Source organism: Pipistrellus hanaki, assembly GCF_964339955.1.
Source record: "Pipistrellus hanaki genome assembly, chromosome: 2".
Classification (NCBI taxonomy): domain Eukaryota; kingdom Metazoa; phylum Chordata; class Mammalia; order Chiroptera; family Vespertilionidae; genus Pipistrellus; species Pipistrellus hanaki.
Window position 1 is genome coordinate 187,508,402 of NC_140504.1, and position 18,024 is coordinate 187,526,425.

The 18,024-nt window shown below is 40.4% G+C and overlaps 1 protein-coding gene and 1 pseudogene across 6 annotated transcripts in view; one reads left to right on the forward strand and one right to left on the reverse strand.

Moving 5' to 3' along the window:
* The window catches only part of LUZP1 (leucine zipper protein 1), a 73,139-nt gene that overhangs the window by 24,902 nt on the left and 30,213 nt on the right, over positions 1 to 18,024 (forward strand). The window contains exon 1 of one of the 5 annotated variants that reach the window (XM_084874866.1): positions 10,295 to 10,419. The exons of the other annotated variants lie outside the window; for them this stretch is intronic. The gene's annotated coding sequence lies outside the window, so the exon portion shown is untranslated. Of the gene's footprint in view, positions 1 to 10,294; positions 10,420 to 18,024 lie in introns of those variants that run through there. 5 annotated transcript variants of the gene reach the window in all.
* Positions 9,822 to 10,393, reverse strand: LOC311618005 (high mobility group protein B2-like; annotated as a pseudogene). Its single transcript has one exon. The product of its transcript is annotated as a high mobility group protein B2-like (transcript).

An 18,024-nucleotide genomic window follows, 5' to 3' on the forward strand; every position in this document is an offset into this window, starting at 1 on the left:
TTGCTGCAGTGTGTTCTGCATGATCTCTGCATTGTTGTAAACAGAACTTGGCCAGACTTGCCCTTTCCATTTTTTCTTTGATGAAAAGGTTTCTTTGCATCTCTTCCTTAGGCTAGTCTGCTGTAGCATTGGAGGCTCTTCTACCCTTTGGAAAAACCTGAAGAGAAAAGTTTTTGAAGCAGTCACTTTGTGTTGGAGTTTTTCTTGGCTAGTATTTCTCTAGCTGTTAGCTTTTCCTAAGGCCTAGTACACAGAAATAATGTCTTTAGCAAAGGTGTATTGTACCTGTCCAGGCAAGAGACTACTACCACTAGTCAGTAGAAATGCAGAGTATAAGAATGGAAGCATATTGAATCAGACTGAATAATGATTAAGGGTAGATGAAGCAATTACATCTACTGGAAGAGAACTTTAGGATCAGGCAGACCTGGATTTAATTCCTAGTTCTGCTGTTTATGACCAAATTGCTTAACCTCCCTGAATCACAGTGTTTTTTTTATCTACAAGTAGAAGTACTAATAATACCTAGTTCTTAGGGCTGTTTTAAGGATTAATTGAGTTTAAATTTCTGACATTGAACAGAATGCATAGATATAATGCTGTGAGCTGTTACCTTTCTGAAGTTGAGTTCCTCATTAAAATTGGGATATTAGACCATAGCCAGCTTGGTTCAGTCGATGGAGCATCAACCTGTGGACTGAAGGGTTCCAGGTTTGAGTCTGGTCAAGGGCACCTGCCTCGGTTGCAGGCTAAATCCTCAGGAGGGAGTGGTTCTCATCATTGATGTTTCTATCTTTCCCTCTCCCTTCCTCTTCGAAATCCATACAAATATTTATTTATTTATGTATTTATGTATTTATTTATGTATTTATTTATACAACCTCCTGTAGTCCCCCCTTACCCCCCAACCCCTCTAAGGCCCATTTGGGACTGGGCAAGACCACCCTGATTGCTTACCTGGGGACCCCACCTGTGCACTAATTCGTGCCCCAGGCCTTCAGTATATCTATAATAATCTATAATAATAAAAGCATAATATGCAAATTGACCAAAAACCGAATGACCTTCCAGACGAAAGGAAGAAAATGCTATGACACACACTGGCGCCAGGCCAGCCAAGGTGGGTGTGATGCAATTGGTTAGGGGCCCTTGCCATCGCCCCATGATTGCCCCTGCAGAGGGAGGCATAGGCCACACTCTGCGGGGCGATGGATCGGGGGTCAGAGGGAGCTCTGCGATTGATTGCCTGCAGAGGGAGGCCCAGGCTGTCTGGCTGGCCGTGCTGTGGCAGGTGGGCGGAGCCTTTCTCTGTGGGGTGATTGATCACAGGGCTCCTGGACTGAGAGGGTGCAGGCTGGGCTGAGGGATTCCCCTCCTGGAGTGCACAAATTTCGTGCACTGGGCCATACACACACACACACACACACACTCTCTCTCTCTCTCTCTCTCTCTCTCTCTCTCTCTCTCTCTCTCTCTGCTGGAGAGGACTTTTACTCATTCTTTAATCAGTTAACTGCCACACATCCAAAACAGAAACCATCCGGTTTGCATCTCTAGATGATTATGGTGTACAAAGGGTTAAAATCTAGTTTAGACATCTTTGCTTCTATGGAACCTTTCCTGACTCCATAACGCAACTACTTTTCTACTTTGTACTTCTTTTGTTGCATATGAATTTAACATATTTTTATTGATTTTAGAGAGGAAGGGAGAGGGAGAGATAGAAACATCAGTAATGAGTAGGAATCATTGATTGGCTGCCTCTTTCATGCCCCCTACTTGGGATTGAGCCCACAATCTGGACATGTGCCCTTGACTGAAATCAGTTCGCAGGCCAATGTTCTATCCACTGAGCCAAATCCGTCAGGGCACAATATATATTTTTATTTGGTTGTTTTAAAACACAGAGAGAAACAAAAGTGAGCTTCTCACTTATGTCCTCTCAGGAAAAAGAGAAATACCAGCACAAGGTTAATGCATCCGAGTCTCAATTCAATATTATTGAGCAAGGCATTTCCTCTAAGTAGGAATATACAGATAAACACTCTTCTTATGCTATTATCCTATCTAATAAAAGAACAGTATGCAAATTGACCATCACTCCAACACACAAGATGGTTGCCCCCATGTGGACACAAGATGACCGCCACAAGACGGCCATCAGGGGAGGGCAGTTAGGGGGGACCAGGTCTGCAAGGGAGGGCAGTTGGAGAGGCTGGCAGGGGAGCAACTAGGCATCAATCAGGCTGGCAGGGGAGTGGTTTGGGGGTGATCAGGCTGGCAGGCAGAAGCGGTTAGGGGCAATCAGGAAGGCAGGCAGGTGAGTAGTTGGGAGCTAGCAGTCCTGGATTGTAAGAGGGATGTGTGACTGCCCTTTTAGGCCCGATCCCATTAGGATTGGGCCTAAACGGGCAGTCAGACATCCCTCGAGGGGTCCCAGATTGGAGAAGGTGCAGGCTGGTTTGAGGGACACCTCCTCCCCACCCCCCCAGCATGAATTTTGTGCACCAGGCCTCTAGTAATTTATGTAAGTGACAAAGGTAACCAAATGATTATCTACATAAGATGCAAATTGACTGTACCTTTGTGATGCCCACCAGCCAATCAGGAGTGAGCATGCAAATTAACCCAATAAAACGGTGGGTTAATTTGCATACACAGGCAAGTGGGGTGGGATGCTTGCATTGTCACCGTGGTGACAATGCAGGTGTTCTGCACTGTCCCAGGCCTCTGGGCAGCTGATAGATAATATTATGTGAATTATAGCAATATATGGGAGGTGGAAAGGCGGCTCCAGGCTGAAGCGAAGGCAGTGTCGGCAGCCAGGGGAAGGAAGGCCCATTCTTGCAGGAATCTTCATGCATTGGGACCTCTAGTAACAATATTAATGCAGTCCTACCTGGTTTGGCTCAGTGGACATATGCCTTTGATTGGAATCGAACTTGAGACTGTTTAGTCCACAGGCTGATGCTCTATATACTGAGCCAAACTGGCTATAGCTGGCTATTAAGTCTTTTTATTATTGAGTTGTAAGAGTTCTCTGTATATTTTGAATACTAGTATCTGATTAGATATATGACTTGCAGATATTTTCTGATTTTTTTTGGATCTATATGCCTAGAATTCATTGCCCAATTCCTACATATATGTGAGATAGTAGAACTAGAGGCTCTGAAAGAATATATGTTGATTGAAATGATTGCCATACTACAGGTTATACTGAAGTTATGGAGTTCTAGAAGCTTTGGGTTATACAAAAGGTAGTTGAATATTTGACTAGGAACTGGGGAAATTTGAGTTTTAGACCTAGCATTGCCTTAGCCAGATAGTATGACCTTGGCATATCATGTAATTTTTCAAGTTCTCGGTTTTCTCATCTGAAAAGTGATTTGGACTAGATAGTCTTTAAGATAACCACTTAAGTTGTGTGAAATAGAAACGTCAATGAGAGAGAATCATAGGTCAGTGCTCAATCACTGAACCACATTTACTGGGCTTCATTGATTTTTAGAAAGAATGGAAAGGAGGAGGAGAGAGAAACATCAATTAGTTGCCTCCCACATGCCCCCAGACCAGGGCCAGGGATCAAGCCTGCAACGGAGGCATGTGCCTAGACCAAAATCTGGATCCTTCAGTCCCACGGCCAGTGCTTTATCCACTGCCAAACTGGCTAAGACCCAAAGTGATTCCTTTGATATTGGACAATGAAATGTGTCAACATTTAGTAGATCCACATATCTGTCAGCTTAGTGAACTAGCATTCCAAATGATCAATGCATAATTTTATAAAATCATGCTTGGGTAAAAGATCCATTCAAAGGGCAAGGTAGCCGAAGCCGGTTTGGCTCAGTGGTAGAGCGTTGGTCTGCAGACTGAAAGGTCCCAGGTTCGATTCCGGTCAAGGGCATGTACATTGGTTGCAGGCACATCCCCGGTAGGGGGTGTGCAAGAGGCAGCTGGTCGATGTTTCTCTCTCATCGACCTTTCTAGCTCTCTATCTCTCTCCCTTCCTCTCTGTAAAAAAATCAATAAAATATATTAAAACCCCCCCCCCAAAACAAAGGGCAAGGTAGACCAATTGATTTTAATGTAACAAAACATAAAAAGTTAATGTATGTGGCTTCAGGTTCCACATTGCAACTAACCTGTAAAAAACTGCCACTTGTCAATTTATGGTGTAGTTTCAAATTGGATTTGTAGGATTGTTTTATCATGTTTAGATTCAGTGTAAACATTTTTAGTAAGTAATATTGCATAGATGATGCTCTGTCTGTCATATGGGGAGGCACATAATATTAGTCTATCCCATTAATGTTGATGGTAAATTTGATCTCCATTGTAAAGGTACTACTGTTCTATGTAACTAATTTGTGGAGTGACTTTTAAACAAGGTGAATATCCTATTCTCCTACCAAATGGTTTTAGCATCTGCCAATGATCTTGTCTGAATCAGTTATACTTTGGTGGCTGTGGTTATAGTTGTTAACATCTGCTTTAATAATAACAGCAATAAAAGCCAAATTGTGCCCGAAACCGGTTTGGCTCAGTGGATAGAGCGTCGGCCTGTGGACTGAAGGGTCCCGAGTTCGATTCTGGTCAAGGGCATGTGCCTTGGTTGCGGGCACATCCCCAGTGGGGGTGTGCAGGAGGCAGCTGATCGATGATTCTCTCTCATTGATGTTTCTGACTCTCTATCCCCCTCTCTTCCTCTCTCTGAAAAATCAATAAAATATATTAAAAAAACCAAAACCAAAACCAAATTGTGTTTTCAAAATACTTGTGAACTTAGAAAGCTCTATTCATATATATTGTCACTGCAATTCTGTGGTTTCCCATCATAGATCCTTCTGAGCTCAAACTCTCCAGAGCTACTTAAGAAGAAAGGATGGGCCACATGTGGTTTGCAAGCCACGGTTTGTCGACCACTGCAGTGGGGAGTAACAAGAGAGAAGGCGGGTGCAACTTCGGCTAGGATTGTCAGGGAAGGCATTTTTGAGGAAGTGACATTTGAATTGTTTTTGAATAGGTTTGATGAGATGGACGTAATTCCAGGCAGGTGAAATGTCTGGGCAAAGGTGTAACATGAAGGAGTTTGTACTTAGGAAATAATGAATAGGTCAGTCTGTCCAGAAAAGGAAAAAAGATAATGGCCAGCATGCCAGGGCTTTGAGTGACACAGACTAAAGAACTCATACTTTAGTCTGTAGTTGCGGTGGGTACTTCTCATAAATCTTATTTATATTTTGGTCACTTGTATTCTATATCTGTATATATTCAACTAATATATATTGTCTACTGTGTGTACACTTTTATTATTTGAAATTATAACAGCCTTGATCACTTGCAGGTGTAAAATTGAATTGTGATTCTGGCACATGGCTTATAGATATAGAAACATACGCAGAAAACGAATGAATCAGGAAAACATTCTTTTAAGTGATCTTATTTCCTTAGGAAGTGTGATGGGGTGGGGTTTGTTATTTAGTAGATGCTGAGTAGTTGGAGGATTTTGTTGTTGAGAGGTGGATTGGGGGAAATGTTGAAACTGTAAGAAAAAAGGCTATGCTGATGTTAAAATGTGTTGTAAGATTGCAAATCTCATTGTTATCTTTATAATCTGAATTTTGATAGGGCAATGCTCATTTATGTTTGAGGGCTAAAAATAATGGTGAGCCTAATGATGAGATTTTCTTATACATAATTCCAATAACTTCTTAACCAACTAGCTAAATCTTCACTCATTAATTCACCTCTTTTACTTATTCATATCCCACTGATTGTAAAAATATTTTATCATTCCCTACCAAGCTCATTGATAAAATGCATTTTTATGGCATTAATTAGGACCAATGCTATATATACTAATAGTCTTTTATTTAAGATTATTGAGATTTTTTCTGTAGTCTGCTTAGTTCTTGTTAGCTGTGGAGGACTAAGCCAATATATAGGCTTATGCTGATAGTGTTTTTTGGCTGTCCCTAGGAATCATAGCTTTTATAGCTGGAAGAAATTATCTGGACTCTTATCAACCCATTTTATAGACCTGGCAACTACTGTTCTGAATGGATAAGCTCCTCAGCATGAAAGGAGGGAATTATTTTATTTTATTTTTTTTTAAATATATTTTTATTGATTTTTTACGGAGAGGAAGGGAGAGAGAGAGCTAGAAACGTCGATGAGAGAGAAACACTGACCAGCTGCCTCTTGCACACCCCCTACCGGGGATGTGCCCGCAACCAACATACATGCCCCTGACTGGAATCGAACCTGGGACCTTTCAGTCCACAGACCGATGCTCTACTACTGAGCCAAACCGGTTTCGGCAAAGGAGGGAATTATTATGTGGAGATAGAAGAGTTCAGTCTCCTTGCCATTACCCCGATTTCTTGTGGTGAGATTATTGTTAATTCTTCTCAAAACAAAACAATATATTGCCGAGACCGGTTTGGCTCAATGAATAGAGCGTCGGCTTGGGGACTGAAAGGTCCCGGGTTCGATTCCGGTCAAGGGCATGTACCTTGGTTGCGGGCATATCCCCAGTAGGGGGTGTGCAGGAGGCAGCTGACTGATGACTCTCTCTCTCATCTATGTTTCTAACTATCTCTCTCCCTTCCTCTCTGTACAAAAATCAATAAAATGTTAAAAAACAAACAAACAAACAAAAAAACAATATATTGATGTTTATATCTCAGTTATCTGCCATCAAGAAACTTTATAATGTAGTTGGAGAAATGGGACTTAGACATAAAAAGATTCATAATTGGGTAAGCCACATCCTCTTTTTTAAGGATAAACTAGTTGGAGTTTAGGACACTTACCTCTTTTAATGATGCAGATATATTTGGGACTTTTAATAATGTTGATCTTATAAGATGAATCTTACATTAGGCTTTTATTCTGTCATCAAAGTTCAAATTACACTAATATCTTTGTATAACACTTTACAGTTTATGAAGTGTGTTTAAAGACATTATTACATTTGAGTTTTAGGACCCATTGGTTTTTTCTTTTTTAAAATATATTTTACTGATTTTTTACAGAGAGGCAAGGGAGAGGGATAGAAAGTTAGAAACATCAGTGAGAGAGAAACATTGATCAATTGGCTCTTGCACACCCCCTACAGGGGATGTGCCCACAACCAAGGTCCATGCCCTTGACTGGAATCGAACCTGGGACCCTTCAGTCCACAGGCCTATGCTCTATTTACTGAGCCAGACCGGTTAGGGCTGGGGTACCATTGTTAGTTGGGGAGGCAACTTGAGTTCAGATTTTACTTCATGTCCACCTCTTAGTGCATTAAACAACATTGCTTTTGTAGTTTCACTTGCTTTATATCCACATTTCTATAGTAATACATTATATTTTGATAGGTTCCATTTTGGAATAAACCCATTTTTTTTTTAATTGAAAAGGCTATATTTTCCAATACTTATTATTATTCAAAGTGAGTTGAGTGAATTTGATTTTTTGTTTTAAAACTAAAATTGGACTAAAGAATTTCATCTTAGGCAGATTCTTGCATTTGAACTAAAATATTTTATTTAACTCTTGGAATCAGTAAACATTTATCAGATGTCTTTTGTATGGCAGGTGTAGCACAGGTGATGGGTGATGGCAGAGCCTTAGGAATGAAAGTGTTACAATGAAAAAAAGGAAGAATTTAAACTCAAATAGACATGAGTTTGAATCCCAGCCTGCTGTTTATTTATTACTTACAAATTACTTCTTGGAGCTTCAAATTCCTCATCTATAAAATGGAGATAATAATACCTATGTTGTAGGAAGAACTGTTATGAGGATTAGGGTGATATATATAAAGTATAGTATGTGCTTTAAAAGATACTAGAGGCCCAGTGCACGAAATTTATGCACTCGGGGGAGGGGGAATAGGGGTGGAGGTGGAGTAGGGGGATCCCTCAGGACGGCCTGCCCCCACTCAGTCCGGAGCCCTTGGGCAATGTCCACCTGCTACGGAGGCGGGAGAGGCTCCTGCTACTACCACTGTGCTCACCAGATGCCACTATGCTCACCAGACGGGAGCCTGGCTCAGGGCTTCTGGCTGAGTGGCACTCCCCCTGTGGGAGCGCACTGACACGCTCCTGCGTTGAGCATCTGCTCCCTGGTGGCCAGTGGGTATCATAGCGGTGGGACATTCTGGCGTTCGGTTGATTTGCATATTAGCCTTTTATTATGTAGGATTATTGTGATAAGCAAATGAATAGACAAGTATTTGTGTGTGGTGAGAGTTAGCTGAGTCTTGACAGAAAGTGTTTGGCTGACTCAATACAGAATAGAGTGAAGTGATATTGGCTGCCAACATACTATGTTCTGCTTTTGTTGAAACTTGCAGTTCTCACTCGGGTGTTTGCCAACATTGTATTTGACTCCTCACATATTATAGTAGAAGCCAAGGCATACCTATTCAGTATGTATAAGTCATTTGGAAATATTTGTAGGATGGACTTTTAAACCTCTAGTGCAGTTTAGTTGAGGGGGGAGAATCTCAGGTTACCACCGAGTAGTGAAATCAGGTGGCAGGATGCCTCTCTGGGTTGGCACCTGGATTCAGTTTTCTGAATGATGTAACCATCAAAAAGAAGACTTGCCACCCAGGGTGAAATGTTCGATGACAGTGAGTGTGGCAGGTGAACTGAATAGGATAGGATGAAAAGATCAAGAACTTACTTTGTTTGTTGAAGTAGAGCTTGATTCATCTGTACACATTTATGGAGCACCTACTGCATGCTTGCTAGGTGTGTTTCTGGGTACCAGGAATACAGTGGTAGTGGTGGAAAGCCTCTTTCTGATATTGTAGAGCTTACAGTCTAGTGAGGGAGAGTGCAAATAAAGATAAAATCTCAGGTAATGCTAAGTACCATGGGAGAAATAAAATAGGAGAGGCAAGTAGCAAGTTAGAGAAGGAGTGTTTATATTTTTTAATATACATAATTTTATTACAAAATAAAAAAACCACTCAAAATGCAACAGTCTAGAAAACCCAAAAAATACTATTGATACTAATTCCTATGAGTTTGCTGTGCTACCATGCACAAGAAATAAAGAAACCATTAAATATTTAGAAACATTTAACATCAAAATTCATGTAGTAGCCCCTCAAAAAGCTACAGTCTGCATTAAAAAAAAAAAAAAAAAAAAAAAATATATATATATATATATATATATATATATATATATATATATATATATATTTTATTGATTTTTTACAGAGAGGAAGGGAGAGGGATAGAGTCAGAAACATCCATGAGAAAGAAACACCGATCAGCTGCCTCCTGCACACCCCCTGCTGGGGATGTGCCCACAACCAAGGTACATGCCCTTGACTGGAATCGAAAATGGGACCCTTCAGTCCACAGGCTGACACTATCCACTGAGCCAAACCAGTCAGGGCTAACCTGCATTTTTTTTTATAAAAGCATTTTCTCTACAAAGAATCATACCAGTTATACAAAAATATGTACAGTTTTTATACTAAAGCTAATATTGAGATGCACTTGAATTCACATACTTAAAAAGAAATATATTGATTGATTCAAAGAGGAATGGAATGGAGAGGGAGAGAGAGAGAAAATCAACAATGAGAGAGAATCATTGATCTGCCGCCTCCTGCATGCCCCCAACTGAGGATCGAGCCTACAACCCGGGTATGTGCTCTTGACTGGAATCGAACCCAAGACCCTTTAATCTGCAGGCTGATTCTCTATCCACTGATCCAAACCAGCTAGGGCTCTGTTCAGATTCTTAGCAAAACAATTGCCTGAGAGCACACACACATACTCCACACACACGTTACAGGACAGCCTTTATTCTTCATCTTCTTCCTCTTCCTCCTCATCTTCTGGTTCATTTTTCTTCTTTGAGCTACTTGGCCTGCCAGGACCCTTCTTACCCATTTTACGTTTGCCCTTGGCACGTTATGCAGCAATATCCTTTTCATATTTCTTCTTGAGCTTAGCTGCTTTTTGTTCATATTGGCCAGACCACATTTCACCCAGTTTTTTTGCAGTATCCCCAATGGATAAACCAAGGTGTTCACTTTTGATTTTTGGGCGATGTTCAGAGCAAAACAGGAAGAAGGCCAATGGAGGTCTTTTAGGAACACTGAGATCTCTTCTTTCCTTTCTCGTCCCCTTGGGGGAGAACAATTTTTCATCTCCCGGTGATAGTGAGCTTTGTCACTCTTTGCCATATCTTCGAACTTGGACTTTTCCTTTGCAGACATGGTCTTCCATGTCTCTGAACGTTTCTTGGAGGATTCGGAAAAATTGATGGAAGAGTTGGGGTGTTTCTTCTGGTGCTCCTCCCGGCAGGTTTGCACGGAGAAGGCATTCGAGGACATCTTGCTTCACGACTTATTGGGGTCTCCTTTACCCATGATGACAGACGGGCGTCCACCTAGTGGTAGGTTTTCCTCAGAGTCCTGTCGAGCGGCCGGGTCTGACCGAGACACTCTCCGGCGTGAACGGGTTTATCGCTAAGCCAATCCTTAACCTCTTGTTTTCAGGGTGTTTATTTTTACTAATTTTATTTATTTATTTAATATTTTTAATTTTTTGAGAGAGAGAAATTAAAGAAACATTGATGTTAGAGTAAAACATTGATCGATGGGCTGCTTCCTGCACACTCTCTATCAGGGATTGAGCTGCATCCTGGCCCCAAGGAACTAAACTGGCAATATTTTGGTGCACAGGATGATGTCTAATCAATTGAGCCACACTGTTTGGGGCTGGGGTATATATGCTTATTTTTAGAGAGGATCTCACTTAGGGATGATAGGGAAGACTTCTCTGAGAAGTAACAAATGAACAGAGCCAGAATAAAGCCAGTGAGTGACCCTCTAAAAAAGGAAGCCCAAGTGATGATGTTTAAAAAAAAAAATAAAAAAATTCTTTATTGTTTAAACTCAGTTTAAACAATATGAAAAACTTTAAAGTATTATATATATCTCCTTCTCTCCCCCCCCCCCCCCCCATTGACCTCTCCCAGGCCGTTCTCACCCCTCAGCACATCAAATGATGGATTTTTAAGTAACCCTTTACTTATTTTTAAATCTTTATTATTGAAAGTATATATATGTCCCCTTTTTTCTCCCATTGACCCCTTCTAGCCAGTCCCCCTGCCTCAGGCCTTCACTCCCCTATTGTCTGTGTCTGTGGGTTATGCATACAAGTTCTTTGGTTGATCTCTTTCCACTCACCCCCTTTAGGAGGGTCTTTTGTAGGAAGAGTGGTGGAGGACTTCACAAGTTGCTTTAGGGGGTGGTGGAGGAGAGGATTTCCTTGTTAAATGATTGGAATTTGCCCATATTAATTCTCAAGTGTCTATTGTAGGGAGGGAGTGGGTCTGGTACAGTTGAAAATCAGCCTTCATGTTATCTTTAGGACATACAGTAGAGGTTACACCACTCCAGAAAATAAACATTTAGGTATCCAGGAGACTTAACAATTCTCCCTTCACCACACATAGTACTTTGAAAAGTAGTATATAGTCTTGGATTATATCAGAACTTAAATGTGAATCTATGGGCTCTACAACAGGTCCAATAAATCAGAATATTTGAGGATGGTACCTTAAATTTTAACAAGTTATTCCATATCCATACTGAAGCTTGAAAATTACTGTTTGTAATCTTGTTGATAGAAATAATTTTTATCCCAGGCTTAGTGGGTGGGCAGGCAAGTACCTGCTTATTTAAGATTCATTACTTTTCATAATTTCCATTGGAGCTTGCATTTCCTTTTGCTTGATTTAATTCTTGGCTTTAATCTCGGTTACATTGTAGCTTCCAAAGATGTATTGATAAGTCAGCAGAAAACAAAACTATTGTCCTCTTTGCTTTTATTATTTTGCATTTTCACCATCAGCCATATCCGTAGGAAGGAGCAACCTTTGAAAGGAGAATGCTGAATTGGCTATATAGACTGATGATGCTTTAGAAAAAAATTTGCTTATATTCAATAGTTTTTTTTTGTGTGTGTGTTCTGCTAGTTGAAAATTCTAGTTATTGTGTTTAAGGTTTTAAATTTTTTTCATAGGTCTTTACTTCTCTAATATGCAAAATGCTAAATGAAAGAGAAAACAGCCGAAACTGGTTTTGCTCAGTGGTTAGACTAGAGCATCGACCTGTAGACTGAAAGGTCCCAGGTTCGATTCCGGTCAAGGGCATGTACCTTGGTTGCGGGCACATCCCCAGTGGGGCGTGTGCAGGAGGCAGCTGGTCGATGTTTCTCTCTCATTGATGTTTTTAACTGTCTATCCCTCTCACTTCCTCTCTATAAAAAATCAATAAAATATATTTAAAAAAGAAAAAAGAGAAAACAGAATAAAGATATTGAGGTGTTTAATATACTTAATAATAGACATCAATAAATATTAATTTGATGCAAAGAAAGGGAGGGCAAATTTAAACCATCTGCAGATGGTCAAACCAGATCCTTAAGGGTGGGCACACTGTTGAAGGAAGTATGCACTGTGTCCCCCATGTTTAATTTCGTTGGTACCACGGATGGTCATCGTCAGGTTGTGGGAAGACTAGTAGCTAGGAAGTCTATCTCCCAGGACCCATCTCCAGGCCAGTAGCTAAGCTTAAGACTTCAGTACCTTGCCTTTTGGATACTGTTAGGACTACTATCTTCCTTTCTTGTAAAGAGGTTGAACCTTTTAGAAACTGGAAGGGCCTTATAATGAATGAAAGTGCATACTTTTTATTTTACTGTTAAAGAAACCAAAATTCAGAGAAATGAAATTTTCTCCAAGGCCTTGGTACTAGACTATGAAGCCTGGAAATGTGGCTTCCTTCAATGGGGCCATCCATTTGAGTCATTTTTTTTTTAAGTGCCCTTTTCTCCCTGGCTGGTGTGGGTCAGTTGGTTGGGCGTCGTCCAGTGCACCAAAAGGTTGCTGGTTTGATGGTCAGGGTACCTGTCCTGGTGTTGGGCCTGATGCCCGGTAGTTGGCATGCAGGAGGCAGCCTATTGGTGTCCTCTCTCTCCCTACCCCCCCCCCCCTTCTCTCCCTCTCTCTCTCTCTCTCTCTCTCTCTCTCTATATATATATATATATATATATATATATATATATATATATATATATATATATATATGTATTGTGTGTGTGTGTGTGTATATATGTGTGTGTGTGTGTATATATATATTATGTGTGTGTGTATGTGTGTGTGTATATATATGTGTGTGTGTGTGTGTTTATATATATATATATATTTAAAAAGATGTGCCCCTTTTGGCTCTGGCAGGTAGCTCAGTTGGTTAGAGCATTGGTCCAATATGCCAAGGTTGTGGGTTCAATTCCTGGTCAAGGCACACATATAAGAATCAACTAATGAATGCATAAATGAATGGGACAACAAATCAATATTCTCTCTCTTCCTCTCTCTAAAATCAATAAATTTTTTAAAAAGTGTTGTTTTTTTTTTAATTATAGAAGAAAATATGATAAATGTTTCCCTTTCTCCCAAAGAATGTTCTCTCTTCTGTTCAGAGGTTTCTTGTAGTCATTTTATGCTGTTGGTTGTTTTTGACTTTGCCTTTCCAGTATTTGGGAGGCCCTATTAGGGTGTGAACGGCAATTTATATCTTTCTTTTAGTAGAACTTAGGTAAAATTTAAAATAACTCTTGAAATTAAGGCAGATGGGGAGGAACAATAACTGGCCCTGAGTCACACTGCAAAGCAGCAGAGGAGGAGGAGAGTTCACAAGGAGTTGGTCTTTTGGAACGGTACCAAGTACAGGGTGGGGCAAAAGTAGGTTTACAGTTGTTCATATGGAAAATAATCCTATATAATAAAAAGGGTAATATGCATATTGACCGTCACTCCAACACACAAGATAGCTGCCCCTATGTGGTCAAAGATGGCTGCCCCCATGTAGACACAAGATGGCTGCCACAAGATAGCTAGCAGAGAAGGACAGTTGGAAGGGACCAGGGGAGGGCAGTTAGGGGTAACCAGGTCTGTAGAGGAGGGTAGTTAGGGGTGACCAAGCCTGCAAGGGGGTGTAGTTAAGGGCAATCAGGCCTGCAGGGGTGTGCAGTTGTGGGGGACCAGGCTGGCAAGGGAGGACAGTTAGGGGTGACTGGGCCAGCAGTGGAGGGCAGTTGGGAGGGACAAGGCCTTCAGGGGAGGGCATTTGGGAGCAACCAGGCCGGCAGGGGAGTGGTAAGGGGTTGATCAGGCTGGCAGGCAGGCAAGCAGTTGGGAGCCAGCAGTCCTGGATTGTGAGGGATGTCGGACCATCTGTTAGACATCCCTCAAGGGCTCCCAGATTGAAGAGGGTGCAGGCTGGCCTGAGGGGACCCCCCTCCCCCATGCACAAATTTCGTGCACCGGGCCTCTAGTAAAATAAATAACAATACAAGAATAAACTTTCTTGTATACAAGAATAAACTTTCTTGTATACGTATTTTCTTTCCTCTCCTCTTCCTTAGTCACTTTACTCTAGTAAACTTATTCTCACAAGAGGTATAGTGTGGCAGAAGAGGCTTGAGTGGATTGGATTCTAAGTCTTAGGCCCAATTTTGCTTCAAGTTTCCATTTCCTCTCTTTGGGCCTTATTTCCCCCATCTTTAAAGTGAAAGGCTGGACTGGATGATAATTGATCCAGGGATCTCTCTAGCTCTGATTCTCTTTGATTTCATGAATCCAGGAATGGCCACAGCTTGCAGTTTGCTTTGACACACAGAATAGATTCTGCATTAGAACTGCTACCACAGTACACCTTGGGTGGTCTCAGGCTATTTTTTATTTTTTTTTTTTGTAGGAGTAATGTTTTTGAGAGTGTGATTTGTATAAATAAGCCAGGTTTTTTATTTCTTTTGTCTTAAACAGATGGTAAACGATTAAAAATAAAGGTTATTGAAGTCTTGGAAGTTGTGGGAAGTATGTTAATGTGTATCTCAAGTAACTGTTCTAGACTAGCAAATGCTTTGTTAGATCTGTATAGGACAGTGATTTTCAACTATTGTGCCACAAGAATTTTTAAAACATACAATACCTGAATGGTGAGGGAATAATTTATTTCCCTTAGATTGTCAATTAAAAAATGAGAGCAGCCAACACAATAGCTGTCCAGTATGAACGAATTAAAATACCTATTTTTTTAAATTAGAATTTTACTAACTAGTTTATGTGTGTCATGAGATGAAAAAGGGTCAGAATCGCTGATATGAGGTGGCACAGTATTGTGGCATTCTTCTGATGCTATTTCAAGGAACAAGGGACTACTATAAGGAAGTTCAAAGTTCAGAGTGTTCCACCTTTGGAAAAGAGTGCTGGCTTTTCCAGGCCGGGAGAGCTACTGAGAACAGGAATTCAAGCTTCCTTGGAACTTCCTAGTGGTATGATTTGAGCCCCCTTCAACTCTTCATGACTAGAAAATCTGCAGTTGAGGTTTGAGAGGTTTGATTTGTTTAACTTATGTGAGTTGTTTTCCCTTGAAATTGCCACTTCAACCTTAGCATAATGATTCTCGTAGGCTGTTCAGAGCTCTTTGATTATGAGTCTCCCTGAGCAGGCTTGATGGCTGTATTATAAGGTGATAAAGTACAGTCTGGCTTTGCCTGTACTGGAAACCATTCACCCGAATGCCCTATTCTAAGTGGGTGGGGTTCCTTTCATTCCTGCCTGAATGAAAAGCATTTAGCTGACTTCCTGATCATGCCCTGTCTTGTCCTTCATTTTTTTCATTTTGCTTTTCATTATTCTTTGCTGCAACTCAGCCGGTCTTCCAGTTGTGGCTTTGCACAAGGCAAGAACCACAAAGCTTTGTCCATGTTTGTTATTGGAAAAGAAACTTTATAAGCTGAAGTTAGGAACGGGGTTTAGATATCTTGCTGTGTTCATAGGATTGGGATGAGAAGTGGGGAATCTGGGGGGATGTGGGGAGAATTGGATCCAATAAAACACTCCAGATGAAGTATTTGAGAAAATGGAACTTTGAGTTGCTGAAAGAACAAAAATATTTGAGGAATGCTCTTGATTTGATAAATAGGTTATTTTTAGTTTGCAGAAAAAGAGTAATTTCATCAGTGTAGTGGAATCTTGCAGTTGTGTTTGTAACCTAAACTAATCGGTTTAAGCTTGTGCCAGAAAAAACTTTTAGTACTACTTGGCTTAACTCCTGCAGCCCTGTGGCTGGGCCTCAGCACTGTTGGTGGTGTGGAGTAATTGGGGGGAAGGGGTGAGCTGCTGCTGCTTGAGATGCTCATGGAAGAGAAAACCTGTCTGGTGGACCCCTCCTTAGTGTATGCACTTGGGCTACAGGTCTCCGCTGTAGGTGTAATGAGGTGCTTAAATCCAGTGTTCCCTTTTGGGACACCAAGCATGACTTTGGGTGGAACTGCCTTAGACTCCAACTGGCTGTTTTTCCTATTCAGTTCTCTACCCATCTCTTGGTTCTTGGTTATTTTATTCTGCCTTAAGTGATTTTTATTGGATTTTAAGCTCTTAGTTACCATCCATTTGGCATACCTTTGTAAGTGCCCATCAAATGTGTGCCTGGCATGAAGGTAGGTGCTAAGTGTCCTTTGGTGTTTGCTTCTTAGAGACTAGATTTTATATATACTAATTCTGTGGAAGAATGCCAACTTGTTGATTACTTTCAAAGTATTATAATTTTTAATTTTGGGAAAGGCAGTTTATATGGATTACTGGGTCAGTAAAACATGTCTAGTGGTCCATTCTAGTTTGGGTACTATATATGAATTTACAGGAGATAGACCTTCCTAAGATGTGACCTTTGCAGAATTTGTAATGGTGTAGGGAAGACAATAGACAGTACAAATTATTGAAGAAAAAATAAAAGTACAAACTAAGTCAGCTATGCATAACTAACTACCTAAGTGCTACTTGGTCAGTAATGTTTATAGCTCCCTGTGAGAGCAAGTTTTAATTTCTTTTCTTTAGCTTTATACACAAGAATGTTAGCCAACAGCTTTTGAATGTGGCTGTTCATAGTTTTGGAATTTTTCTTCTTGAGCTGGCCTGATCTCTTTGCTTAAATAATCTGTATAACTGATTTTCATGGGAATAAGGAAAATTTAATAGTAAGATCAATAAAGCAAAAACAGTTAGTGACTAATTCATCTCTTGTGGAAGCCAGGGGAGGGTAATGTTCCTATTTTTCCTCTTGGGCACTGAAGAAAGAGGCTACAAATGAAAGTACAAGTTTTCTTTAATTGCTTGTAGCATTGCTTTAGGTCAGCAAAATATTTAAAATACCAGCCTCAGTTTCTTTACATATAAAATGATTTGATAATACCTCCTCATAGAATTGTTGCGAGGATGAGTTGAGAGTATGGTAGTAAAAGCACTTTGTACTATGAAATAATATGTAAGTATTAGATATTATTATCAGGAAGTATATATTATTTAGGGAGGAGGAGGAGGAAGAGCCATGGACTTCTGAGGGTTCTAGTAGGACATTCTAAGGAGTCTTTTTGATGATTCTGGACTTCCTTTAGTTGGTATTAATAAGAAAAATAGTATTTTTTCAATGTTATTTGAAAGGGGTGTACATGTGGAAGATGAATTATTCTTTCTTATAAATCTACTAGAGGCTCAATGCATAAAATTCGTGCAAGAGTAGGCCCTCGCAGCCCTGGCTTTGTCCAGAAGGTTGTCTGGATGGTTATTCTGCAGTTCTGCTGTTAGATTTGCATATATCTCTTTTATTATTATAGATATAAGTATACATAAATAAGGTACTTCTCATAATTTTCAGCTATTTAGCCATTGAACATTTACTGAACTGTGCCACATTCTTTGCATATGCTTGGATTCATAGATGAAATACATAATCTTGACTTTTTAAGAGCTCAAGATTTGTGAGGGGAGATAAATAAGTAGATAATTATACTGCAGAATAAGTGGTTTGCTCTTTCAAAAGGGCCTGTTCTTACTTGATTCCTCTCAACTTCCTCTCCACACATTGTTTACACACTGGGAGATCTTGTTTACAAGCTGTGAGGCCTGGAGAACTGAAGCAGTTTGCCT